Source organism: Falco cherrug, chromosome 7 (genome assembly GCF_023634085.1).
Source record: "Falco cherrug isolate bFalChe1 chromosome 7, bFalChe1.pri, whole genome shotgun sequence".
NCBI lineage: Eukaryota > Metazoa > Chordata > Aves > Falconiformes > Falconidae > Falco > Falco cherrug.
Window position 1 is genome coordinate 50,168,503 of NC_073703.1, and position 26,705 is coordinate 50,195,207.

Consider the following 26,705-nt stretch of genomic DNA (forward strand, 5'->3'; position numbering starts at 1 on the left):
GGGGTCAGGGCATCAGCCTGAAACTCAGAGTCAGTGCCATGCTCATACTTCTGCCCAAGCACCTCCTATGTGAACCTGGGAAACGATTTTTGCACGCAGTATTTTGAAATTCCCACTGATTTCAGTTGCTTTATTTTCTGGATGTTTGCCAGTTAACATTAAGGCCCATGTTTTTTGTGGCTGTGCCTCTTTGCTTGATTCAGAAACAAAGAAGAATAAGGAGGATGGTACATGCAGGGAGAAGATAATGATGCAGAGAAACCTCGTGTAATCTTTGCATTTCAATTTCCTAAGGGTTTGCGTTTTTGGTTTTGTTTTTTTTTCCAGCTGAATGTTCTGGGAACAGTTCTGGCTTGCATTTTGGATGAAGTAGCTGCTTGAAAGTCTGGTGAGAGGAGACAGCTGTTGGAAATATGCATTCTGGATAATGCGTTCAGGCCAAGCCCCGTATGCACAGTCACATGGGTGCTGCGCGCAGAGGATTCCCCTGGGTAACTTCCCTTTGAAGCGTAGCACCCCTGCTGAATTCAGCACCTGGTACTGCCTCTGCTTTGCAAATGGAAGCACCTTTGTGTTTCTTGGGCTGAAAACAAGAAACGTGAGAACATTTTGGATCTTAGAAGGTCCCAGCCATGGAGGTTAAGCGACAGAGAGGAGCCTGCTTGCATTTTCCCTGCAAACCTGGCCTGTAGCTGAGGGAGGACATTACATGTGCAATTTCTGGAGAGCTGGCATTAGCAGCACATTTCACTGCAGCCCCTGGGGAAGGTGTCAGTTACCACATGTGGTTTATTGTGGGGAAACCAAGATGTCACTGGGCCCACAGCTGGGCCCGTAGGAGCCATCCTCCTCAGCTGCCTCCTCATGCCACCCACACCACCACACACCAGCCCACACCAGGGCAGCTCCTCTCCTGCGAGGGGCTCTCCAGGAGCTGCCAGGGAGTCTCCCCGCCTGGGGGAATGTCCCCACAGCGGCAGTGCCAGTGACAGGTTTTGGGCAGGTGCCTGCCCCTGAGCTCTCCCTCACGGCCAGCGGTGCCCTGGGGCCCGATTTCACACCCAAGGAGCCCGACTACCCAGCGCCCCGCGCTCCAGAGCTTCGGAGAAGGGAACCTCCAGGGCAGGGGGCTCTGCCCTGCGGCCTCGCCTGCCCAGAAGCTGCCTCGTTGCTGTGAGGGGACCAGACCCACGGCAGAGTCAAGCCGGAGGCTGGCGGCGAACCGCTCTGTGGAAGGCATGTCCCCACTTAGCGCGTCAGCGGGATGGCGGCCGAGGGGCCCCGGGAGCCGGGCGACGGGCGAGTTTCTGCCCTGACCCCTCAGGGAGGGCCAGCGGCCGCGGCCCAGGTAACAGCCGCCCGCCTTCCCACCGCGCAACCCAACTCTTCGCCGCGCCAACGCAGCCTAACCCGAGTAGGGAGGCGGGCCCGTTGCCGGAGCTGGCACCTCTGACAACCTATCCTGGCACTCTGCTCCCACTGTTTCAGCCAATCGGGAGCGGAAGCAAAAGAGCCAAAACCCCGGCGTGAATAAAACACTCGGGACCCGTGGGCGGAGAGAGGCGGGGTCGGGGCTTTGACGAGCAGCTCCTCGCAGCAATCCAAAGGCCGGGCGGCGGGGAGGGTGGCCAATGGGCCGCCGGGATGGGCGTGGCGGGGGCGGGAGCAGTTGCGGGGGGGCGGGGGGGAAGCGGCGGCGGCGGCGGCGCTGCTCGGTGGCGAGGGGCGGCTGAGGAGGCGCTGGAGGGAGGAGGCTGCGGGCAGCAGGTGAGCACGGCCGGGCCGAGCCGGGCTAGGTTAAGCTAGGCTAGGCCAGGCTAGAGCCTTCGCCGCGGCAGGGGGGCCGGAGGTGGGCGGGTGTGGCGGGGTCGTGCGAGCCCCGCGGGGTGAGGGGGAGTCCGGGCGCGGAGGGGCGGGGGACGCCTGAGGCGGGGGGCGGTGGGGGGGGCGGTGGTGCCCCGGGGAAGTGTGTGCGGGGGCTGGGGGAGAGGCGGGGGCGCCCTCCGGTCTCCGCCCCGGGGGAGGGGGGCCAGTGGGGTGGGCCCCGGCGCGATCCCTGGGCTGGGGCGGGGGCCCGGTCGCAGGTGGAGCCTGCCGGGGGCGGGGGGCAAGGCCCTGCGGGGAGCACCGAGCCTCAGGCCCGGGGGAGCGACCCCCGGGGCGCTGCCGCTTCCTGGTCTCTCTCTCCTGGGGCTGCCTGTGCCTGCGGTCTCTCTTAGGCCTTGAATCCCGGCCAGGTTTCCGTCAGAGGATCCCTCCAGCGCGGCCGCTCCCGGGCTGCCTGTCGCCGTGCGCGGCGCTTTGTATCGCCTGCCGCCCCTGCGTGCGGCCGCGGGGGCGAGTCGGGGCTCCGGGAAGTTTGGGCTTCCCCGAAGTCCTCCGCCTTGTCTCCGCCGGGGCTGGGGCGCTGTGAAGTTTGGGAGGTGTCGGGACGAGGCGCCGAGGCGGGGGCGCTGACGACCCAGTCTCGCAGCGGGAGCTGCAAGGAAAAGGGCCCCCGTCAGCAGCCAAACGCGTCGCTTTTCACCCGGTTCGTGGCTTGGCCGGTCCCTTTCTGCGTGTGCAGCAGCCCGCCAGGCTGCACAAAGGAACAGACGGCCGGGCTCAGCTCGTCCTGCGGCACGCAGGGGGGATTGATGAGCAACAGCGTGCGAGGCGGGGGGCTGCGGTGTGCCCGGGTGAGCGCGGGCCGCCCCAGCGTCGTCTCGCTCGGTTTTCAGTTGGTAATGAAGGGTTAAAAGGCAGCTTCTGTTTGGAATGCGCTTAACTCCTTTTATTGCACTCACGGAGATGAAGAGTCTTCAAGAATGAAATGATGCATCCCTCGGAGGGGAGTTAATGTCTTGCAGCAGCTCCGGTCTGCAACTCCTTCCATCCAGTACGTTTATGTAACCTACTCATTAATGGTTTATGAAATTATAAGGGAGCTTTTGAGTTGATTTCTGTGTGCCAACAGTGTTTTCAAGGTTGTTGTCAAGGTTTCTTAATTCAGCTGTCCGGAGTGGGAGATACTTAGAACTGTTACCAATGATTGTACCGTTTAAGGGGTTTTGCTTTGCCTTATTGTGGTAATGTTTGTTGTTTTTTTAATCTGCCTGCCTCTCCAGACCTGCTCCTGAGTGAGGAGAGTGGGTAAAATGGAAGGCACAGTCATTCTGTTTGGCTACAATATAACTCTAGGTATGGCTTGTAGCAAAAAGTGTAAATATTTAAATGGATTTCTGACTCATCAGTTCTATTTGACTTATTGATCTATGGTTACTGCTAAAACGGTCTTTATGATTATGGAGAAGTTAATAGTTACCATAGAGAAACAGTATTGTTTCTCTGCTCATCAGTGTGTGTTTTCCATTTCTTCATCTCTTGGCAATTCTCTGTGGAAACACAGCTTTTTTTCCCTTAGCAGAAATCTTCCAGAAGAAATAAAAAATAATGTGAATGAAGTCCAAAAAAAATGAATTTGAGATGTGTTCATCCTTGCCTGTGATTCGTAAACTCTTTTGATAACCTGAGTTATCCTACAGTAAACTCTTCTCAGTCTGTAATTGAGTAAGGTGTTGGTTTTAAGACTCGGTGAAAACTCTTGATTTACAGAACTCTAAACATAACACATCAAAGAATTTTTTTCTGGAAGTGTACATATGAAATGCAATTCAAATCAGCTATTTAAATCCTTATTAGCAGAAAATTTATTTTTCAGCCTGGGAATTACTTTCCTGCATTTATTACTTCTCTTAAACGTGTGGAGACTGAACGTGCATGTAAACTAGGCAGAGTAGACGAGTTTGTTTATCTTCTCACTCTGGCGTTGTGAAACCCTCTGATTTTGTATTAGTAGCTGACAGCATTATGTGTTTAGGAAGAAAAAAACCCAACAAGCTATGCTGGGCTCTTAAAATTTGCAAGACTTCAAGGTATTACATTTTGTAGTTTGATACAGCTGCTTGGTACCTTTCCAACATCTGTAAGTACCTTTCTTTCCTACCATAATGAGCATGGTGGGATTAAAACTTTCTGAACTCACGGTGAAAATCCTTGCAAAAGTGCTTGCTTCCCCAGGAATAGGGGCTATCAGCAAGACATATTTGAGTAGATTTTTTACTGTGTGTTTGTAAGAACTTGTAACAGCGCCATACAGGATTCTTGAATTCTATCTATCACTGTTTTTATTCCACTAGTAATGTTGGTGGAGCTGCATAACATTACGACAAAGAAAATTGCTGTAATGCTATAGAAATTATATCTTCTGCACTCTAGAAAAGATGTTTTACAGAACCTCTCAGGTAAGGGATTCAAATGGCAGCCTAAGGTGGTGTAATTGCTGACTTTGGGGTCCTATCCTACTTAATGCACTCATCTGACACTCTACTGGCCTTGTTATTTTTTTGTGGGGGAGGGGTCAAAAGTTATTTATATTCTTTATTTTGCCAGCATATTGAGCAATCTTGGTTTAAACTAATGTGAAATCATGGCCTTTTAGTCTTGCTTTTGGAGTTTATATTCATCAGTGAACGTATGTTAGAGTTAAAGATTACTTGTTCAGTCCAGGGATCTCAAATTTTAGTAAATGACACTAGAGTATGTTGCTTTTCTTTTTCTGCAGCATAAACTTGATTAGGCTAAGACTTAACACGTCCTCTACAGTCATGTTATTGCATTATCATCAAAGCAGCTTTGATTTCTCTGGCGATGATTTCACCAAAAGGAGCTATTTTTCCATGTTAGTCTTTCTTTGCTGATCCAGCTGCAAACTGGTGGTGCAGAAAAATGTTGAGCTTCGGTTGGATCAACTGCCTGAACTGGCTGACTTCATGGCTATGCAAATGTTATTGCTTGCATAGGAGGAGGCTGTGGCCTCTCTTTTCTGAAGCAGCTCTATTTTAGTTTTGCCTAAGCTTGTCAAGAAGCTTGGCAGCTTAAACTGGGGCTGTGGTGGTCCTGCCTCCTTCTTGACTGCATCTTTCCCTGCTGGCAAGGAAGCCTTTGTGGCTGTGAGTTAAGTAAAGTCAGGGAGTTCATCAGACTGGTAATGAATTGCTTTTTTGTTTCGTTGGATTTTGGCTGGATCATACTTCTGAACTGGCTGATCATCCAGGTCAGGGGGTGGGAATGGGACTTCCTGTTGAAGTGAATGAGATAGGAGGTGGGAAGTGAGACCGTAGTAGCTCAGACTTAAATTTCCCTGAGCTTTTCTGGAACTGTACCTTTCCATCAACATGACCTAGATTAACAAAGAGCTATAGCAAACTATTTTAAGCTGGCTTGGCTGATAAAGCCTCAAATAAATTGGAGAGTGTTTTTTTTCTCAGCTGTCATGTTGATGTGGGTGGTAACAGCAGTGAGTGGAGAATGAGGAACTAGGGATGGGCTAAGTTAACCTCTTGACACAACTGTGTCTGGAAGAGGATTTGTTCTCAATTGTGGGATCCATCAAACACCCGTTTTGAACTGATGTTCTTTACAGTGTATAGTTAAAGCTGATGTTGCATCAGAAAGAGGAAAACTTTCGTAACAGGCAAGATCAGGAAGACTATTCTACTGTGCAGGAGGCAGTTTTGTTGGTTTTTTTTCCTTTTCATGTCTATTGGCTGAGACTTGCAAGCATTAATAGGCTGCTGTCAGTCTAGAAGTATAAATGGCATCATGTCATGTGTAACTGCAGTTAACACATTCATCCAGAATCCTTTTAAGTATGTTGTAGGAGATACGTCTGTGAAACCTTTAATTGGTTTGTTCAGCATTTGTCCTTCCAGAGTAATTCTTTTGTAGAGTCCTGGTGTTCTGTAGTTATCAGATGTGATGGCTTAAAGATGTTTCTGGATAGCAATTTATATGTATTCTGTTTCTGCAGAGTTGTGACTGAAAGTGTGTGAGAACGAATGATTTGTGTGTGCGAATTTGGCTGAAAGAGGAATATGGATGCCAGATCATAAAGGTGCTCTTGAGGAAAATGTGAAGCTGTTTGTTTCAGAGTTTGGGGGTCATAAACAAGCTCTTGGCTTCTTTTGAGTGCTGAATCTGTAGGGATTTTGAGATTTTGCTGGTGGGTTTTGATATTGAAGCCAGAACCAAAGTTATTAGCCTTCTAAGTGAAATAGTGGTTTCAAATACAGTGTATTAGGACTTAGACCAAACTGTTTGGAATTTTTCTGGTTACCTTTCCTTTTCTAGAAAATAACAATCTGAAACTTCCTGGTGAATTGGATTGTAAATGGTACTCTTTAATCTTCAGGTATAACCAGAGAGCTTATAAATGAGAACTGCTTTGTGTAGGTACGTATTTGATCAATGGCCTGGGCTTCTTCACAGGGCTCAGATCTAGGAGCTGCAAGTACTACTGAGGCTATTAAGAAAATGCATGTAGTGGTACACCTGGCCAGAACCACTTGTGCTGTAAGCTAACTGTTCTTAATCTCAATGTGACCACTTCTAGTCAGTTTGTTTTCCTAGAGAAAAAACCCCAAACCTTAAGGGTCTCTCTCTCTCTTTCCTTCTACTTTTACTGTGGTTTAAACTTGATTAATGCAGTTCAAGCCTGTGTTGAGGATCCACTCCCATCAGTGTGTGTTTTCAGCCTAGTCCATGACTTGGCAGTGGGATAGATTAAATTTGCAGCCTTTTCCCCTGCTTTACTAATATGCCTTTGGTAGAGTATATACTGGGTTTTTTTTTAAGGCTGGCTATTTTATTGTCAGAGTTTGATTAACGTTATCTTTCTACTCACTATTTTTCATTTAGAAGAATGAGACACGATGCTGTTTCCAAAAAGCCTGTGAGACTTAGTCTGGTCTAAAAAGCCCAAGAAAGAATTTACCCATCATTAAGGTGGTACTAGTTAAGTTTAGTGCTTTGTGCTGGGGTTCTTATGTGGGTTCCTCCTTGTAGTCCTGCTCGGTGCAGAGTCTGTGTTTATGTTGAGTCATAGCCTTTCAGGTTGAAATGTGTATCACCTGTGCATCAAATTCCCTAACCCAGCCTGAAAATACCATGTATGAAAATTAGAGTGTTTGGTTTAAGGTCTTATATAGACCAGGTTTTATAGGATTCAGTGGTTGTGATATTGGTTTTGCTTTTGGTATTTTAGCAGATATTTACTGATAGAGTGACTTTTGGGGATTTCTTTCCCTCCCCCTCCCCAAGTGAATTATTAGTAGTATAGTTAGAAGGAATTGTGCAATCTCCTGTATTCATTCAGAGGTTAATTTAATATTAAGTGTTCAACTTTGCTTGTGTCTATACATTTTGATATTTCTGCATAGGTTACAGTGTCTCTGTGAAAAGCATCTCTTACATAATGTGCTCTTTCTTTAACTGGATTTGTACAGGGTGGCTTTAGAAGAGTGTCATGACATTTGTATACATATTTATTTATGCATGAGAATTACTTGCTTTTTTTAAATGACATGAATTTGTTTTTCGGAGGTGATTTGTTAGTTTAAAGCACCTCTCAACTGTGCCATGCATGGATTTTCCTATGTAAAGAAAGTAGCCTGTAAAAAGCCACCCAAGTCTATGAGCAACTGGGCAGCCCTGTGTATTTCTCTTAGCTTGGTAGCAGAAAGCCAGCCTCATGTAAGGGAATGAAGGACTGTGATTCAATCAGCCTGTATCTTTTTGCCAGGATATTTACTGAAAGCTTCTATAAAATGGTTGTTTTTCTAACAGCCTTTTCATAGTTGATTATTTATTTTTTTAATCTAAGCCATGTCTTGGATTTACTGTATGCAGGTAGCAAATAGCAGAAAGTTACTGAATGCTTTGTTGAACTCACTGGGGGTGTTTTAGATAGGTGCATCATGCTAATATTGAATATGGATTGTTTATCATTTCATGTAAATGTCTGTAATAGTTATGTGGCTTTTTATTGTTTGTTTTACCTTCAGGTTTTATTTTGTCTGAGCAAATTCTGACCTGCTAGTCTAGATGGGCTAGAGACTCCTCCACCAGTCTGTAATGAATGGGATGGTGGCTAAGTTAAGTCATTTCTGTACTGCCCTCAGGAATAGCACAGTGGTACATCAAGATAATTTTTATGTTTCCTGTTACCCTTTTACCAACCTGAATACTTTGTGTCTTGGATTTTCATAAGGAGTACTCAAAGTCTGTGAGTGTTATCCTCCAAATAAGGTAATTGTTATTTTTTCCTCAGTAGTGCAATACAAATATTCATTATTCAAAGGCATTAAAGGAAAGCTTGTAAGATTGGGCAGGCGTAAACTTGAACAGCCAAAATACGTAACTATTTCTTTGCTGTCTAGTGAGGTAGGGTACATCCCTTTAAAGAAGTGTATGCATAGTACTATCGGAAAGTTTTCCTCATTCTTAAAAGTACAGAATTTTTGCTTCAGAAATTACCTGTATTGACATGTATGACAGAATACAGTTTCATGTCCATTATCTCACATTTCAGATATAGCCCTGAACTTCAGTTTTATTTTCAGTTGAAATCTGTTATTCTCTGGGTAACTAAGTCTGTCTTTGGACATCATTTACTTTACATGCAAGAGTTTGTTCTCAGGGCAGTCTTATCCACATAGTGGTTAGTCTCTTGCCCATGCATGGACCAGGGACATAACTGGGGCTAGAAAAAGTTGACATGGTTTGTCTGCTTGCAGTATGTGTTGACTTTAAGCTAAGGACCCAATTCTGCAAATCTTATAAACAAAATTCATTATTCAAGTGGGAGGGGAAAAAAAAAAGACTTCAGCTCTACCACATACTGATTAACAACTGTTAAATTGCTGTTCTGATACTGTAGATTTAGTTCATCCTTCTGAGGCAGGCAGTGCTGAGGTAGGAATACAGATACACCAAATAAGGTGAGGTCCTGTGAACTGCGGAAGTGTTGTTATTGTTTTGAAAAGCCTGAGGATGGTAAAGAAATTGATCAAAATAATGATTTTTGAGGAAATCCAGGATGAAAATCTATCTGAGTCTGTCTTAATTTCCTTATTTCTCAATTTCCTGTCTTAATTTCTCAATAATTTACTGCACTGCTTTGCTGTGAAAGAGTATGGTCACTTGGTTGGAAAAAAAACAGTTTTCCACAAAATAGTTTGCCTATCCCTGTTGGATGTTTTCTCTCACCTGCAGGAATTTGGATGATTTGATAGTTTTATTACCTTCTTGCATGTCCTGCATTTCAGAAAAAAAATAAAGTAGGTATTCAGAGGTAAGAAACTTTTTGGAAAGGTGATGTATCCTGGAATTTTCTGAGATGCTGGATTGTGACTTACCTCCAGTCTTGCCTGGTGATGGCTAAGCTTCTTGTACTTCTGAATTGCAGTTGGGCTTCCCAGAACTGTTTGATTATATATTCCTTTCTTGAATTGAATGAACAATAAAAACTATTTCTTTTTTCCACATACATTTTCAACAGGATCAGTTCTCTGTTTCTGCAAGTGCCAGCACTGGAGCTTGCGTGGGGCAGAAAGAACAGAGGGGCTGTGCTGATGCCAAAAGGAAGTGACACAGATCAGGTGCATATGACTAATGAAACTGTGAGCTAGTACATTTTGGAAGTGGTGCTGGCTGCCTCCCTCCCTCCCTCTCAGAAGGTCCCACCTGAGGTGAAGATTATGCGTTCAGGAGCTCTCTCCCTGGAGTTTCTTCTAGATGCGTAATTGATCTCTGCATAGGAGAGAGGTCGCCAATAACATGGCGCAGGTAGTGATGGCTCTGTGCCTCTTTGATAGAGGGGCATCTGTAGCTCTGGTTATGTGGACAGCCAGCTGCTGTTTGTCTGGTCATAGGATATAGGTTTCGGAGGTGAGAACACATCTCAAATCCATCAGTGGCAGTAGATCTCCTGACTACCACCCACATTGTCTTGCTGTCTGTTTCTAGTTAGATGCCAAGGTATTATCTGAACCAACTGGTTTCTGCTTATTGCCTTAGCCTTGCTCCCCATATAGTGTATCACAATCCAGTGGCCAGACCTAGTTCTGTCCCCTCACGTAATAGCCCTAGAAGTAGGGGTTTCTGCAAGTAAAGGCTGTACAGCCCTCTAACAAGTAAATAGTAGTAATTGGATGTCTTGCTATTTATGGCATTAGATCAAGTGGGAAGTGGAACCACTTGGTGTGGGCAAAATGTAGGCAAATGCTAAAATGATTAATGAGGTGATTGTGAAGATACAGTTTAACTTGCTAATGATAATGTTAGCTTGGGGGGACGGGGGGGAAGTAGTCTGAAAATCTGTCTGTCTTCAGATTTTCTACAAAGAATGGAAAACTTCATTTCTTTTATAGACCTAGGCTATGGGGTTGGGTTGTTTCCCTTCACACATTGGCTCCAGTTACATCTAAAGACATACAAATGTGCTTACTCCAGTTGTCTTAATGTGTTTTTTTCATAAATGACTGCTTATTGTTCAGTTTACTGCTTCAATGTTTGGTCTAGGTAAATTCTGCATAAGCTTGCTTACCACTTTCAAAGATGGCCTTGCAACTCTCTAGTATGCATCTTTCTGCTGTAAGACATATCACGTATAAGAACTGATTAGTTGCAATTATGTTTGCCTTTATCTTCATGAAATAACTAAGTATTTGTTGATTCATCTGTTTGAGATGGCACTGCATGTGTTCCAGTTCTGTGCAGAGATAGTAGTAGAGTAGATCAATATACTGTGAATTGCTGTCCCAGTTTCTTCAGTGAAAAGGGACTGCCAGTCGTGCAACATATCACCCCCAAATTCTGAGGACTGCGGTTCTATGGTAGGTATAAAATGGCTATAGCTGTGGTATTTTGAAGTTCAGGTTAGAATTAATTCTATCTTCCAGGTCTTGCTTTCAGATATATTTTGTGGCATTTGTGGATATAACCAGCAGTTCATGGCTGAAAATTGTGTTTTTACACTGCACTTTCCTTGGTTTACCATGTGGCGCAGCGTTTATGAGGCATATATGTTTGGTAGGGCTCTAAATAATGCTGGCTTAAAGCTGCAGGCCTAATTCTTGGGACATTCTGTTTTCAGAAAGTGAGGAATGGTGCCAGTGTGAAATATGCTGGGAATTGCTTCTCTTGACAGCTATTTACATGGAACTGTGAATAGCCCTTCCACTCAGGACTTAATAGCTCTTAAGGTCTAAGCAAAGCTGTTTGTTGAATTGTGGTAATGCTTAGCTTTTGCTGCTTTTAGGTATGTCAGAATGATTGAAGGCAGTTATTAGTTTAGGGAAGCAGCAAGGATGGTCTTGTGGTTTGTTTTTTTTTTGCTTAGTTTTTTTATTTCAGAAGCACCACATTAGGTATTTTCATCTTCTAAAAACAAACAAACAATAGTCACCATGTCAGGTGTCATTAATGAGTACTTATTTAGCTTCAAAAGGCTGTTAAAAAAAAAAAAAGAAAAAGAAAATATTACCTTAGTAATCCTGGTATGGAGTATATGGACATCAATCTCATTTATGCTTAGGTGCTAAAGTAAGCTGCATTACTATCTTAAATTGGATATTGCATAGTTTGTTTACTTTGGGGACTTCATTATCTGCTGTTTTAAGTTTGGAAGTGGGATATAGAATTTTGTGAGTTTTAATGCTAATTCTTTCCTTTCATGCAATTTAGAAGTTGTTTTTATTTCCCTGAAGGTAGGAATTCCATGTCCAAATACCCTCTCAGAAGTCTTTAGTCCCAATAACATTTGTAAAGGACTTAACCAAGAGATCTGTCATTAACACATATTATTTTCTTACAGTTATAATTTCCTAATGAAGTTGGGATCATTTTAAGTTCAGATGCATGGACAATGTGTGAGTTGGTTACTGTTTAGATTATAACATATTTCATTACTCTGTCTTGTCCACAGAAAAATTAGGGAAGTTCTTCACGTCCATTTAAGGTTTTTATGACTCATATTGTTGGGAATAGAAATATCACTTCGAGTTTATCTGAAAAGCAGTCAGAATAGTTTAACATGCTTTAAATTCTGCTTTGTTTTGTAGTAAGTCTATGTAATTGTGTAGTGGTCTTTAAGCAGGTAGCAGAACGTTTCTTTAACTGTGACTAATGGAACATCTGAATATCAGAAATTCACATTAACAGGAAGGGGGAGAGAGGATAGTAACAGATTGTATAATTCTGTGTTCAATCAGTGAAATAAATCCAATGTGTAGGACTCGTCCAAAATAGAATTCTTGTGGTACACAGAAAGTAAAGGATGTTGAAGGAAATTGAAAACTATTTGCTGATTTTGCAAACTAAAATGTTCCATTGTATGGTACAGGATTGTTGAAGAGGAAGCTGGTTGATGGAGCCTCTCTCTTTTTTTTTTTTTCCTTCTTTTTTCTTCCCCTTATTTTCCTTAACCTTCTCCCATAGAAACTTCAAGGCAAAAGGTGCAGGTTCTTTCAGTGGAAGCCAAGCTTGTGAGATCTGGCTTAATTTTTATTTTGTTATACAAATCTATTTACTAATAGGTTATTTGGGGTTAAATCCAGAAGACTTAAGTTTTGCAACATTAAGGTTCTTGGCATGCCACACTCAGGGTTTTGAATCATGTTTTGGTTCTGATGTGTGATGCACGGTGGAAAATTAGGAATGTGAGAATGTCATTGAAGAGAAAGGGTATTTACTGTTCAGGATAGCAAATAAAACACAGAGACGAGACTCAAGTCCTCTTACTTTCTAGGGTTAAGGTGCTGCATTCTAAGCTGCAAGATGCTTATAACCCTCGGGATTTATAGTTGTAAGCCTCTTTTGAAGTTTAAAACATTTATGTGGTTCATGGGTTATTCTTTCTAAAACACCACTGAAGGAGGTGGTAGATGTGCCTCCAGGCAGTGTTATGACATTCAGAGAAGCAGCTGAGGATGTGAGCTGTAAGCTCAAAAATGTATTTCCCAAGCAAGTCCTGTTCACTAACAAGTATTTTTAATCCTGGCAATGACACTACTGGGGACGTCTAAGGATGGCCCTGGATATCTCATGAATTCTCAACCTGTTTCCTGCTGCTGGAAGAACTGGTTTCATTGCCCATTGTGTGGTTCTGCTGTGCCTTCATGTTTGACTCTTTCATAAACCATAACCATCCAGTGAAACCAACAAAAAGTGGGTATTTTCTGCTGCTGTGATGAGCTGAATTGTCTGAGTGGTCTGGCAAATGCTGGTGTAATGGAGAAAGGGAACTAGGGGGAGCAATGAGCAGCTGGATTGATACAACCACCTGCTGCAACCTGGTCTTAAATGTGAAGGGATTGTAGTTTACATTGGTTTAGGTTCTGCAGTGCAGTGAGTAGAGAAGATAATTTGCATCTAGTTAAACCTAGCTTGGATTTCCATGTGGAAGTGTCATGCTGATGAATTTTGAGATGGTAGGAGAGAAAAAAAGTTGTGTGTTTCAGGGGGAGGAAGTTGCACAAAGTAAACAAAAAAGGATTGCCCTTGAAAGAGTAAAATGTTTCAGCTTTTTATGAGGGGGACATGCCATCCCTTTGAAGATATTCCTCAATCAGAAAAAAGTAATAAAAGATGCGCTGGACTAGAGAGATGGCCAGGGGCAAGCATGGCCTTCAAGCCCAGTTGTCAGGGTCCCTTTCTGAAGGAAGAGAGGATGGTAGAAGTTGTGGTGACTGACTTGGGAACTGTAGAGCGCTGCATCTTTTCCCCGCTTTAGCGTATGGATTTATACTCTTACTTGGTATGTGTGGTTTTTTGCTTTGAATGAGGGCTACTTGGTCAAATGGCACGTTGGTGTTAGATGTTTAGTGGTGAGGAAGTACCAGCTTTGAGGAGATGTGTTGGGTATCTGAGCTGTGTAGCTATGACTAGAGAGAACAAGTTCTGGGCTTGCATGAGAACAGGTGTGTTGCAGAACTTCACTTACGCAAAAACTTGAGCAATGGCAAATTTTAGGCTGTAAGAAGGAGGAAGTTATTGCTTGTGGGTTGTTACTGTGTGTTTTCTGTCACCCCATTGCTGACTGCTCTTCTCTCTGCCTCTCGGGAAAGAAGAGGAGCCTCTTATCTGCGTAGTCTGCCTAGGAAACCTTATTTATTTCAGGAGCCACCTCTTAAAACACAGGGAGGTCTGAAAATTGATTTTTTAATAATTTTGTTTTTGAGACAAATGCTGTAATGGAAATAAGCATTTATATGTTAGTTGCTGAAATTTCCTCATTTAATCAGCTCTTGCTTTCAGAAAGGCTGTGTGAAACAGCAGAATTTGTAATTCTGCGCTTGAAACCCTGAGGCACCAGGGAGCACAGGTACAGCCACTTGCCTTAATTGTTCGGTACAATCTGTAAAAGCCTGTATTTCACTTGTTAAATATGTGGAACCATTGATTCACTGTATCTAACCTGTTACTGGCTATAGCTGTGACATGGTCACTCTGTTATGAAACATCAAATCAGTATGTTTAATGTTAACTACCACTTACCTTTCTAGCAAAAGCATGTGGCAGTACCAGGTACCCAGATCTGGACAGGTAACGTTGATTATCGGGCTGTTAGGCCCCAAACAAGGTCTGCCAAGAGTACAGAATTTCTGGAAAAAAATATTAACTTTACATAACCCGAGCAAGGAAACCTAAAATATAGCTGAGCTCAATTAAGTTTGACAGTTCATCACATCGACCAGTTATTAGTGAGGTAAATACCTTGTGTTTAAGGAAGAGCTAAAGAATTTTAGCCATGAAAGAAATGCTGTATGATTATAGACTCACTAAAATTTATTTGGGTAGGAGGAGGTGTTTAATTTCAGTCTGCTCCATCCAGCTTTTCTGTAATACTCTGTGATGCTAAATAATCTGTTTTTAACAGTTATTTTGAAGTAAACTTGCATGTTACATATGACTTTGGAGGCAAAACTGAGTATTAAGTACACTTACTCTGTTTTCCTGGTAAAGATGCCTGCTGTGTTTATTCAGCTATACCTTAGTACTTTATCCCTAACATTTATATGGAATTTTCTGACTCTGTTAGTTTGCAGTCTCTCTTTCTTTGAAGACTGGTGATTGAGCATTGCGGTGTGCAAGTCCGACTTTAAATAGGCAGTAAACAGCAGAGTTTGAAATGTGATTTCCCAGTTTGTTTAGCTCTGTGATGAGGACAGCTGATCTAGAAAAATCTTACTGGATTATGTATGCTTTGATTTTATTAAAAGGAGTCTGCTTTTGCCCCAGACTTCCCAATATAACTGTATTAGGCTCAGTTTTATTGTGGATGTAGAACTGTGTGTGCCATTATAAAGTCCAGGTGCTTTTGCCATTTGAACACTGTATGTAATCTATTAGTACTCTTTGCTTTGAAAGCCTCTAAATTTGTTAGTATTAGTAATTCACTGATAGGGCATTATTTGTGCTTGAGTTGTAGTAGGAATGGTCAATTTTAGAGAAATGATTGTGTACTTTTCTCCCTACCCCCTTCATTCTGGTGTGTGACACCAAATAGCTTATTTGCTGCGGTGCAGCTCTGATTTGGCTCTTTTTCCCGAATGGAGTTGTCAGGTCTTCTGTGTGTTAATGTTGTAAAGGTGATCCAAGAAGTTGTATGCATGTGTTGGATAAATCTTGTTTTTATGCCTAAAATAATGCAGGGTTATTTGTATGATGGGGTCTTCAAAAGTGGGTGTCTGGTGTTTCAAGAAAAGCCCTACCAGTATAAATCTATGTGTAGACAGACATTAAGATTGTTAAAGTCTGAGACTATTTATTCCAGGCAAAGCAGAATTAGGTATCTTGTCCCTGTTTTACTGGAGACTAAGATAAAAATCCTTTCTGAATTTGGCAAGCAACTCTTGCATTGTTTTGTGAAACTGTTTGGTTTTTTTTTTTTTTTTAATTCCTTGATGCCTTCATCTTTGTGAAATAGCTTGTACATGGGCACAGGGCTTCTGCTGATATGTGTCAGAGAGGGCTACCTGAAAGTGAAGTGGGAAGCTTGTGCTTAGGCATAGAGATAGTCCTACAGATATACCCTAAGAAGATAGCTGCAGAGCAGTCTGAGCCAGAGGAAAACTATAAATAATGGGTGCCTTTGAGCACTGTTTAATACAAAGGAGGTGTTAGAGTAATGAAAGTGATTGATAATCCAAGTTATTTGCTGACATCCTCCCTGAAATGATTAGTTATGTAACTCATTTAATTTTCTGAAATTATAGTGAGAATGAACTGCCTTTGGCAAGTTGCCTTTGGTCCAGCCAGGTTTATCCAACTTGTTTTAATTCTGATAGCAGTTATTTCGTATTCTAACTTTTCAGCTGTTCTGATGTGACTTCTGGCAGAACAAGCTGTTCGCTATGAATGTGAACAGGTTTGTTTCAAAGTGAAGAATTAACAGAAATTGAACTAGGAAGAAGGCTGAGAGTCTTCAAAGTGAGAATGCATATTAATGGAAATGTTGTGTGAGGCTTTTGGAGAGCAGTTTTTGTTTAACACTGAAATAGTCCAGTTGAAGTCCACCTTTTTAGTTGATATTGAAAGGTTGTTTTTTTCTGCTCTCATTTCATAAAACTTGATCCTGAATAAAATTAATTTTCTTCTTGTCAAACCCAGTTTCCCATTATTCTTCAAGTGGGAAAGCTTAAAAGCTTGAAACTCTTAGAAAGCTTGAAAGGGCAGATCTTGTCCTGGAAAGGCACATTTTCATACTGAGTAGATGAAACATTTCCTACTTCTTTCTTAGTGAGGCTTGCTCAGAACAGGCAAAGCTTAAGAGAAAGCTTTTACCTGGATATGGTTTCCAGCTCTTGTTCTTCTACATCAGCACCTTTCCTCTCAGTCCCACAAGTGCTTTCAGGAGGACTTTGCTGCCTGCTGCTGCCGTAGGTGAAAGATCATGCGCTGGTTTCAGAGAGATTGCTAACCTGCAGGCTGCAGAGACCTCTGGCTAGACTGTGCAAGTGAACATCTTCCTGCAAAAAACTGAAGGACTCAGTGCATGGTTATTTTCCAGTGAAGTGGTTTGGTTTATTAGCACAGAGGTAATGATGTCTGCACCAAAGAAGTACTAGCAACATGAGTGGAGGAATGTGTTACTCTCAAACTCTTGCTGTTCAACATATGTTCTGCTTTGTGGCTCTTGGGTCCCACGCTAGGTTAATGTAAGCAATGATCCTGGAGGAGGCAGGTGTAAGACAAGCTTTTTCTTCCTCCCACAGCCTTATTTTAAGTTTGAAGTTTGATCTTTTTTTCATTTTCAGAGGTTAAAAAGTACATTAGTTCCTGAAGACAAAAGGGTATGTTCAAAAGACACTTCAAGGTGGGGGTTGGGGGGGGGGGGGCGGGGAAGGGGAAAGAAATTAAGTAATTAGAGGTTGTAAGTGTACAGTGAGAACTATATGTTTAAATGGAGGTGACTAGCAAAGCTTGTGTGTTTTTGTTTTGTTTTGTTTTTTTCCTTTATGGATGCTGGAGCCACAAGGTCTACCATAATTCCTTTAAAATCAGTTCTGGATATGAAAGTGAGGGAAGGATCTCACAGTTATGATGTCACAAGTCTGTAATTTCATTTTGCAATTAGTCCGGTCATGCTAACCGAAGTTTTTCAGGCTCATAAATTTAGCGGTATTCATGATTAACAACTGGAATTTGTGTTAAAATACATAAAATACATAAATACCCAAAATTCCTCTGTGACTGCCTTTGCTGAGAGTGAAGATATATCCACTGAAGCAGATGACATAATTCTTATATGCTGGGTAAGCTGGAAAATAACAATGACTGAAAATGGGTAATGTTTTTCAACTAACAGGACTTAAAATATGAAGTTTTGTCTGTAGGAATCCATCCTTTAAAGGCGGTTTCAACCTGGTTGCTAATAGAGTCTTGGCTCAGTTGGTAGCAGTAGAGATGGAAAAATGCCCACATCCAGTTTGGCTTCTGAGCCTCTGCTGGGACTACGGTAATGTTAACTACAAGTGCTCAAAGGGTATGTGATAATTTTAAAATTCTCACTATAGGAGGCTGAATACAAGCTGATATTCTCCAGAAAGAGTATTAGCAGCACTGAGAAACAATGGATAACATCAACTTTTAAGAAAAGGGCTTGTTTTTTGGATGATTAAAATAATTTTAGAGGTCATTATTTGTCTTAATACCGTTACCAAACAAACATGAAATCTTCATCTCTAGATAAGCTTTGTATTAATCTTCTGTACTATTCTTAGTATACAGCTTTCAGTCACAAAATAGAACTTAAACCAAAAATAATCGCCATAATGAAAAGAATATATATGTTCAGAAATTGGGCAGTGTGCTGACAGTGAAGCAGTTTGGTATCTGGTATCTTTACATCTAGTACTGTTGGCAAAACAAATTCTGCAAAAGCTAAATTTGTTGAATTTGAGTCTAAAACATGCAGACTTGCAATAGAGGATCTCCTTGCTTTTGGAGTGCATGATATTGGAGGCAGATTGTTCTTCACACAAAGAATCTGTGAAGGTAGCGGAGACATACTTCACCTGTAAGGTGAACCAGTTTAATTCATTATCTCTTCTTTTGTGCTCTCAAACTTGAAGGCAGTTTAGGTGTCAAGAGAAAAGGCTGAATTTCTCAGAGGTTTTCTTCGCTTTCAGCTTGGCATTCTTGAAAATGTGTATTCAAATGAAGCAGGACTAAGATGAGGTCTAGTTACTGTTAATAATACAATAAAAAATACCAAGTTCCAGTTACATACAAGTGTTTGCTTAAATCTGTATTAAAGCAATCTCTTCTGCTTTTCTTCCTTAATTGTTTCAATGAAGGCAGATGTCAGTTACTTTTTGAAACTCTCAGTATAAATGGTTCAAATCTTTCAAAGGTTTGCTCTAATAGCTGCAGAAGAAGGTTGCCAAAGTCCAAAAGAAATTGTGAAATGCATTTTTTAGTAATTGGTGTAATGTGCTTTAAATTTAGTCTGTGAAGTCTACCTAGCAGAAAACCTCCTGGTATTAGGAAAAACTGTTGGTGTTAGTACAGTCACAAACTAGAAAAATGAAGACAGACTTAATTTAGCATTTACCTTTTGACTTGCAATAGTTTATATAGTCTACTGAAATGATTCCTAGCATTGGCAGAATTACCAATTGCAAACTCTGTGTTACAGTGCCTTAATTATAGTTAACCGTGAAGTTCCAAGTGGAACAGGCTTCGTCAACACTGAAAAATTTTAAAAACCCAGTTGTTGTTTTTTTTTAATACCCTTCCAGAGATGTTATTGGTGCAGGTGGAGTAAAAACCCGAACTTGCAGGTTGTAGGTTATCCTTTGTACTTTCTGAAAAGATCAACTGTAGGTTGCTGTTAACTCAATCCTGATGTGTTGAACTATTAGTGGCTGCCATACTTTGAAGCCTACTTATTACATTAGAGATAGCCTGCTGTTAGCTTAGGGTCCAAATCCAGCCTTTAAGACAGAATTTTTTGTTTTGTTTCTGACCTTTTGTAATGCCTAAGTGTAGTCAATACTTGCCTTTGTTTTGGGATTTTTCTCTGGATTGCTGAGTAATAGATGCATAGATGCAAAGTCAACTCAGATCCTGCAAGGTCTGTTGGCTTGCGGTTATTACTGTGCATCCAAACCAGCAGCGTTATCAGCTCCCAGCTGGACTGGGGAAGCAGTACAGCTGCTGCTCTCAAGCTCCATGCAGAATTACCATTGCCACCAACAGCTGGTTCTGTACTGGGCAGACCTCTGTGCTGCAGTACCACTCTGGTCCTCTGTAGCTGCTGCACAGTGCTGGGTCTGTCTCAGAGATGCTGCCTTTTGTAGAGATGCTGCTTTTTGTAGAGCTGCTCTGGCTCACTGGTCTTCCCAGTCTGCTTTTGCTTTTTTGCAAGGGTGAGGGGGAAGTGAGAGGGGCTGCTCAGAGGAGAGCCGTGCTGGGCCCCTGCTGTCCCTGCATTTCCCAGGGTGGTTCCAATGCTGGGGAGCCGGTGTGGGGCTGGTGCTGCACCTGGGCTGGCTATCCCTGGAAAGATGGAGGTTGTGAGGTACCTCTGTAGCTCCTTGGCTTTATGAGCAGTGGTCTTGGGCTGATTGTACTTGAGTGGGTGCCAGGCTTTCTTGCAGGGGACAGTGTGTACACTGTAGCTCAGCCTGCCTTTATCCTAGATAATGAGACTGTCTCTGTGTATTGATTCAGTCTGCAAACAGTGAGCTGTGCAAAAGTGGGTCCCACATTTAGAGTTATCTACGCTCAGAGAATACAGCTGCTGTAACTTCTTTCCTCTCTGGAGAAAAAAATAAAACCACAACAGCCCAAACTTTGTCTTTTGGTATTTCTTCTTCATCCCGATAGGCAGAACAAAAAGGAGTAGTATTTCTTTAATGGCAGAGCATAACATTCATTCCCATAGCTCAGTGGTGTGGAATATGTATTTTAGCACATCTCCAATTAAACTGATACGCTCTTAGTATACTCAAACTAAAACTTAAAAACCCCCACAAAACAAACAAACAACAAACCCAAAAGAACAGTGGAGACAAATGCTTTGACTTCTAGTGAAGTGTGTCTTAGTCCAGGGTTTGTCTCGGAGGCAATGTTCCGTTTAAATGAAAGTTTTGTGGGATCTGGAGTACTGCTATGTCAAAATTTTGTGTAACTGCCCTCCTCCCATATAGTTTGTGATTCAGATTAGGATACAGGTATTGAGCTAGCTGCGCCTTTGCCCTTTGCCTGTGCCAAGCGCACCCCAAGTGTTCACCTTCATGAAATTCCCTATCAGGATAATAAGGTACAGAGTTCCCTCTTCATCTAAGGTAAGGACTCTGATACCTTATAAAGTATGTGGGTTTATCTAGGAGGTTCAAGTGTGTTTGGATGAACTTAGCAAGTAATAGTACTGAAAGTTTGTCTTGATAGAGGAATGTTTATGAAGAAGTACTTAGAGAAAAAAAAAAAAGAATTAGACAATGTGTGTTAGCTTATATAAAGGCTTACCACGCCGAATGGTGAGCTCGTTCAGCCTAGAGGTATTAGGGAGCAGTCACCTGGTATCTCAGGCTGGGTGTCCCCCTTGCCCTCACCACCTTAGCAGCTCTTTTTTTTTTTTTTTTTTTTTTAAAAAAAAAAAAAAGGGAGGAAGGTGGCAGCTTTAAAATGCAACGAATCACATCTCTGTCATGCAGACATCTACTCCTGTCTCCACATTTAACTTCTTGTTCAGATGAGGCTTGTGTTGAGTCTGTTTTCCTCATTTTGTTTCTTTCCTAGGGGCACAATTTTGTACTAAACCAATGTAGCCTAACTGCAAATCTTTTACTAGTTCAACCTGTTTTATAGTTACAATTTAGATGCAATACAGTTTCTTTTGGTGACCATCTATGGTAAAAGCTTATACAAAATAGACCTAAACCAGCAAGCCCATATTTTGGTTGAACAACAGCTTATGCTGTAAATCGCACCCTATATTTTTTTTTATTAAACTTAAAATGTTGGATTCTCCTCATATACCTTGGCAAATTATTCCAGTGGCTAAAAGTAAGCCACAAATATTAATCTAGTATCAAATGCCAGCTACTTGATCTAGCAGGAAAAAAGCAAAAGATGAAAAGAAGTTTGAAGTCTTTGTCATGTAGATTATGATCTAGTTGCTTAATTTTCTGTTATATATTTCAGAAGTCATTTAGCCTGAGTAGAAGAACTCAGTTTTCAGGTATGTGTGGGAGTGGGATGAGGACCTGATACTACAAAGCTTTTCTTGAAATGTGGGCACCCAACCTGCAGGCAATACTTCAGCGATAAGTGTGAAGGAGACATGATGAGTGGACTGCCGATGGCGCTTCCCCTGCCTACGCATTCTGAGGTCATTTCTTCTGTCTCTTGCAGCATCAAGTATTCACTTAGCCCTCACATTCTTACTGGCATAACTAGGATCCGGGATAGTCCTTATGATGGAAGTTTAGGATATATTCCTTTTTGTGTATGCATGATCTTATACTTGTCATAACTCATATTGAAATAAATTCACTGTGAGAAGGAATCCGTAACCATAACTAGTCCTTTTTTATTACCTGTGAATTTGTCAGTTTCTTGATATTGGCAGATTTTAGAGTCATAGAATCATTTAGATTGGAAAAGACCTTTAAGATAATCAAGTCCAACTGTTAACCCAGGACTGCCAAGTCCATCACTAAACCATGTTGCTAAGCACGGCATCTGCACATCTTTTAAATACTTCCAGGGATAGTGGTTCCACTGCTTCCCTGGGCAGCCTGTTCCAACTCTTGACCACCCTTTCAGTGAAATTTTCCCTAATATCCAATCTAAACCTCTCCTACTGCAACTTGAAGCTGTTTCCTCTTGTCCTGTCACTTGTTATTTGGGAGAAGAGACCTGCCCCCACCTGCCTACAGCCTATTGTCAGGTAGTTGCAGAGAGTGACAAGGTCCTGCCTGAGCCCCCTTTTCTCCAGAATAAAAAAACCCAGTTCCCTCAGCCGCTCCTCACAAGACTTGTGCTCCAGACCCTTCACCAGCTCCGTTGCCCTTCTCTGGACACGCTCCAGCACCTCAATGTCCCTCTTGCCGTGAGGGGCCCAAAACTCAACACAGCGTTCAAGGTGCAGCCCCACCAGTGCCCAGTACAGGGGGACAATCACTCCCCTTGCCCTGCTGGCCACGCTGTTTCTGATACAGGCCAGGATGCTGTTGGGTTCTTGGCCACCTGGGCACACTGCTGGCCCACGTTCAGCCGGCCGTCAGCCAGCACCCCCAGGCCCTTTTCCCCCAGGCACTTTCCAGCCGCTCTGCCCCCAGCCCGTAGCGCTGTGTGGGGCTGCTGTGACCCACGTGCAGGACCCGGCACTGAGCCTTGTTGAACCTGGTACAACCGGCCTCGGCCCACGGGTCCAGCCTGCCCGGATGCCCCTGCAGAGCCTGCCTGCCCTCCAGCAGCTCAACACTCCCCCCAGCTCGGTGTCGCCTGCAAACTGGCTGAGGGTGCACTCGATCCCCTCGTCCAGATCGTCGATAAAGATACTAAACAGAGCTGGCCCCAGCACTGAGCCCTGGGGAACACCACTTGTGACCGGGCACCAGCTGGGTGTAACTCCATCCACCACCACTCCCTGGGCCCGGCTGTCCAGCAGCTTTTTACCCAGCGCAGAGTGCACCCGTCCAAGCCGTGAGCAGCCAGTGTCTCCAGAGAAAGCTGTGGGAGATGGTGCCAAAGGCTTTACTAAGGTCCAGGAAGGCACCATCCACAGCCTTTCCCTTGTACACTAGGTGGGTCATCTTGTAGAAGGAGATCATGTTAGTCAAGCAGGACAATACATAGGATGTTTTACTGTTATGTATTCTTTCCAAGCATAAATACAATACAAGCATTATTAAGCCTAATGCTAATCTTTGCTGGACACAAACAGAAATACCTTCTGTTCCTTTCCCTGGTGGACTCCCATTTACCCATCAATACAATTAATTGATCACAAAAGTATATGTTTAACCCACTCGAATTTAATATTATGCAGCTAAATTTTATGAGGTTTATATGCCTTTATTTAACGCTGTGAAATCATGATAATAGAGGTTAGTTTGTGATAATGGTGATTCTTGTGGCAGAAGCTTGGAGCTTATGAAGGAAATAGTGAGATTGCACTTCTTTATTTGTTAAATATTTGTATTATGGAGGTCTGGAGACTTCTGAGTAGAGAGAAAAGAAAGATTTTGTTACTGTATTACTGTATGATCAGATTAATTTTCAGATTAGTAGTGTAGGAAACCATGCGTTACAAATGAGCTTAGAAGACACTTCCTTTATTTGCTGAATAGCTAGTACGGCCATCACAAGAGCTCCCAAGGTGTGAAACAAACATTAGAATCTGTGGAGTATTCCTTGTAGAAGCTTTTTATCTTCTGAACATGAAGAGGATTTACAGTATAAAAAGCAGGATGTGAAATCAAATATTTCTACAGCGTGGTTATGGCTGAATTATGCAAGTCAAAACCTGTTCTTTCCTTTCTACAAGATATGAACTGATTTATATGTATTCCAAATAGTGCATAGGATATGCTTCAAATTAATCTATTTTAAGTTGTTTAGATGAACCTCTTTTAAAGTGGCTCTCAGGAAGATGGAGTTTAGTATTGTATTATGCTCTTTTTCCAAAGAAGTTGAAAAACCTATTGTACTTCACTGCTTTTTTTTAGTTTGGTGTGAAATGCTGTCCAAACTTTTGGAAATAAATCCAGAAACAGCAAACCAGAGTCTTTAAAATAATACTTGGTTCCATACACCTGAAAGCAGTTTATGAAAAATGTTGTTAGAAACCTCAGATGGCACCCTTCAATTTAAAGGAATCGTAAAATGAGTCATTCTTTAAAAAAAATTAAAAAAAAATCTATAGTGGTTTTTGTCCAGTAATAGGAAAAGGGATTGACTTTGGATATAAAATGCTGACCTTTATTGCATTTGCATTAGGCAGAATTATTAACATTGTATTGTAGAGGCTGTGGCACATTTTTGGCAAGCTGATGCATTCCTCCCTTTCTCTGTTGCTTCCACTCAAGAGCTTTTGTCTTTCTCCATTTGCCTTTTGAAGAGAGAAATGCAGTGTACATGAAGACCTCTGAAACTGTAACTTGAGTTTGGATTTGACGTAAAGCTAAATTGTTACCATAAATTCAGACTACAGAAATAAGCAAAATGTAAGAGCTCTGTTTTCTTATTTAAATAAAACCAAATATAGTTAAACTGTAGAATCAGGCAGTAGGAAATTAACTGCCCAGACTTTTGTAACTAATACCTGGCAGAGCTGAGAAACATCTACTGTGTAAGTTAATTGTGCCTGCTCCATGTATGTTTGTCTACCATCTTTTCTGCACTGAGAGAAGACTATTATGAAAGATGACAGTGAGTTGAATAAATATAAGAAAAAAACCCAACTTGTCGTAGCAACACAAGAAGTGTATGGTAGTATGATGCAAACTGCCGTCATGCTCTATTTTTAGCAATTATGAACTTGGTCTGTGATTTTACACAGAAATCTTAGTCTCTATTGAATGAGTTTGTGTGGAAGAGCAGCGGAACCTATAATGTTTTTTAGTATGGTAAGAACTTACATTTTCATTATCAAACCTATTGGATACCCATGTAACATAGCTGAAAATTGTTATGTGCCACGAGCTAATACTTCGAAGGATTCTTTTAAGCCTGTCATATGCAAAACCCCGTTAGCAAGGTTCAAAGGTGGCTCCACGCCCTGCATGCACAGAAGATCTTTTATGATCAGTCTTGGAATGCTACATATGTGGTTGTTTCTAAAACAAACAGATAATAACTCTTCCCTTCTGCCTCTGTCTGTATATAGACACAGATGAATTTAAAAGCTTGATAATTCAAGCTGCTTTTTATTTATTTTCTTTATTGACATAAAAAAGTGTAAAAAGTTAAGTTCTCCTTTAAATGGATATTGAAGTAGTTTAATACTAATATTTAAGAAAGCAAGTTTTTTTTATAAAGCTAGTAATACTTAACTTTAAAGATATTGCCCTATGATGTGTTGTATCTAAGGCTGAAGAATTATGTCCCTGAGATGAGAGAAATGGAGATGGAGGGGGGAAGCTGAATTTTCATGGCCAAGGATATCTAAAAATGGGGCATAAATAGTAGCACTGGTTTTCATTTTTATGCCCTTTTCAAATTTTATGCAATAATGTATTGGGTTTGCATGGCAAGGTTTTTGTAGCGGGGGGGCTACAGGGGTGGCTTCTGTGAGAAGATGCCAGAAGCTTCCCCTGTGTCCAATGGAACCAACGCCAGCTGGCTCCAAGATGGACTAAGCACTGGCCAAGGCCGAGCCCATCAGCAGTGGTGGTAGTGTCTCTGTGATAACATATTTAAGAAGGGGGGAAAAAACCTGCACAATTGCAGTTGGTGAGAGGAGTGAGAATATGTGGAACAGCTCTGCCAACACCATGGTCAGTGCAGGAGGGGCAGGAGGTGCTTCAGGGAGTAGAGATTCCCCTGCAGCCTGTGGTGAAGACCATGGTGAGGCAGGCTGTCCCCCTCAGCCCACAGAGGGTAATGGCGGAGCCAATATCCACCTGCAGCCCGTGGAGGACCCCACCAGAGCAGGTGGATGCCCGAAGGAGGCTGTGACCTGTGGGAAGCCTGTGATGGAGCAGACTCCTGGCAGGCCCTGTGCCTCGTGCAGAGAGGAGCCCGCGCTGGGGCAGGTGGGCTGGCAGGGCTTGTGACCCAGTGGGGGACCCACGCTGGAGCAGTCGGTTCCTGAAGGGACTGCACCCCGTGGGAGGGACCCACGCTGGAGCAGTTTGTGAAGAACTGTAGCCCATGGGAAAGACTCATGCTGGAGAAGTTCATGAAGAACTGTCTCCCGTGGGAAGGACACCGTGCTGGAGCAGGGAAGAGTGTGAGGAGTCCTCCCCTGAGGAGGAAGGAACTGTGTCACCTGTCCCCCTGAGCCACTGCAGGAGAGGTGGTGGAGAAAATCAGGAGTGAAGTTAAGCCTGGGAAGAAGGATGGGGTGAGTGGGAAGGTGTTTTTAATATTTGGGTTTGTTTCTATTTATCCTACTCTGATTTGATTGGTACCCAAGTCGAATCTGTTTTGCCTCTGACAAAGTAATTTGTAGTGATCTCCTTGTCCTTATCTCGACCTATGAGCTTTTCATTGCATTTTTTTCTCTTCTCTGTCCAGCTGAGGAGGGGAGTGACAGAGCAGCCTTGGTGGGCACCTGGTGTCCAGCCAGGGCCAGCCCACCACATCCTTGTTTGGAGAAAACAGAAAATGTTCTGTGTGAAATATGGAAAGGTAGCCCACTTTTC

General features: G+C 42.6%; 1 protein-coding gene across 11 annotated transcripts in view; it reads left to right on the forward strand.

The window, feature by feature from the left end:
• The first annotated feature begins 1,655 nt into the window (after window positions 1-1,655).
• Window positions 1,656-26,705, forward strand: part of NUMB (NUMB endocytic adaptor protein) — a 96,157-nt gene continuing 71,107 nt past the window's right edge. For 7 of the 11 annotated variants that reach the window (XM_027808088.2, XM_027808093.2, XM_027808090.2 and 4 more), the window contains exon 1: window positions 11,696-11,750. The gene's annotated coding sequence lies outside the window, so the exon portion shown is untranslated. Of the gene's footprint in view, window positions 1,768-2,740; window positions 2,879-11,695; window positions 11,751-26,705 lie in introns of those variants that run through there. The other 4 variants (XM_027808089.2, XM_055715090.1, XM_055715087.1 and 1 more) reach the window with 3 other exon arrangements.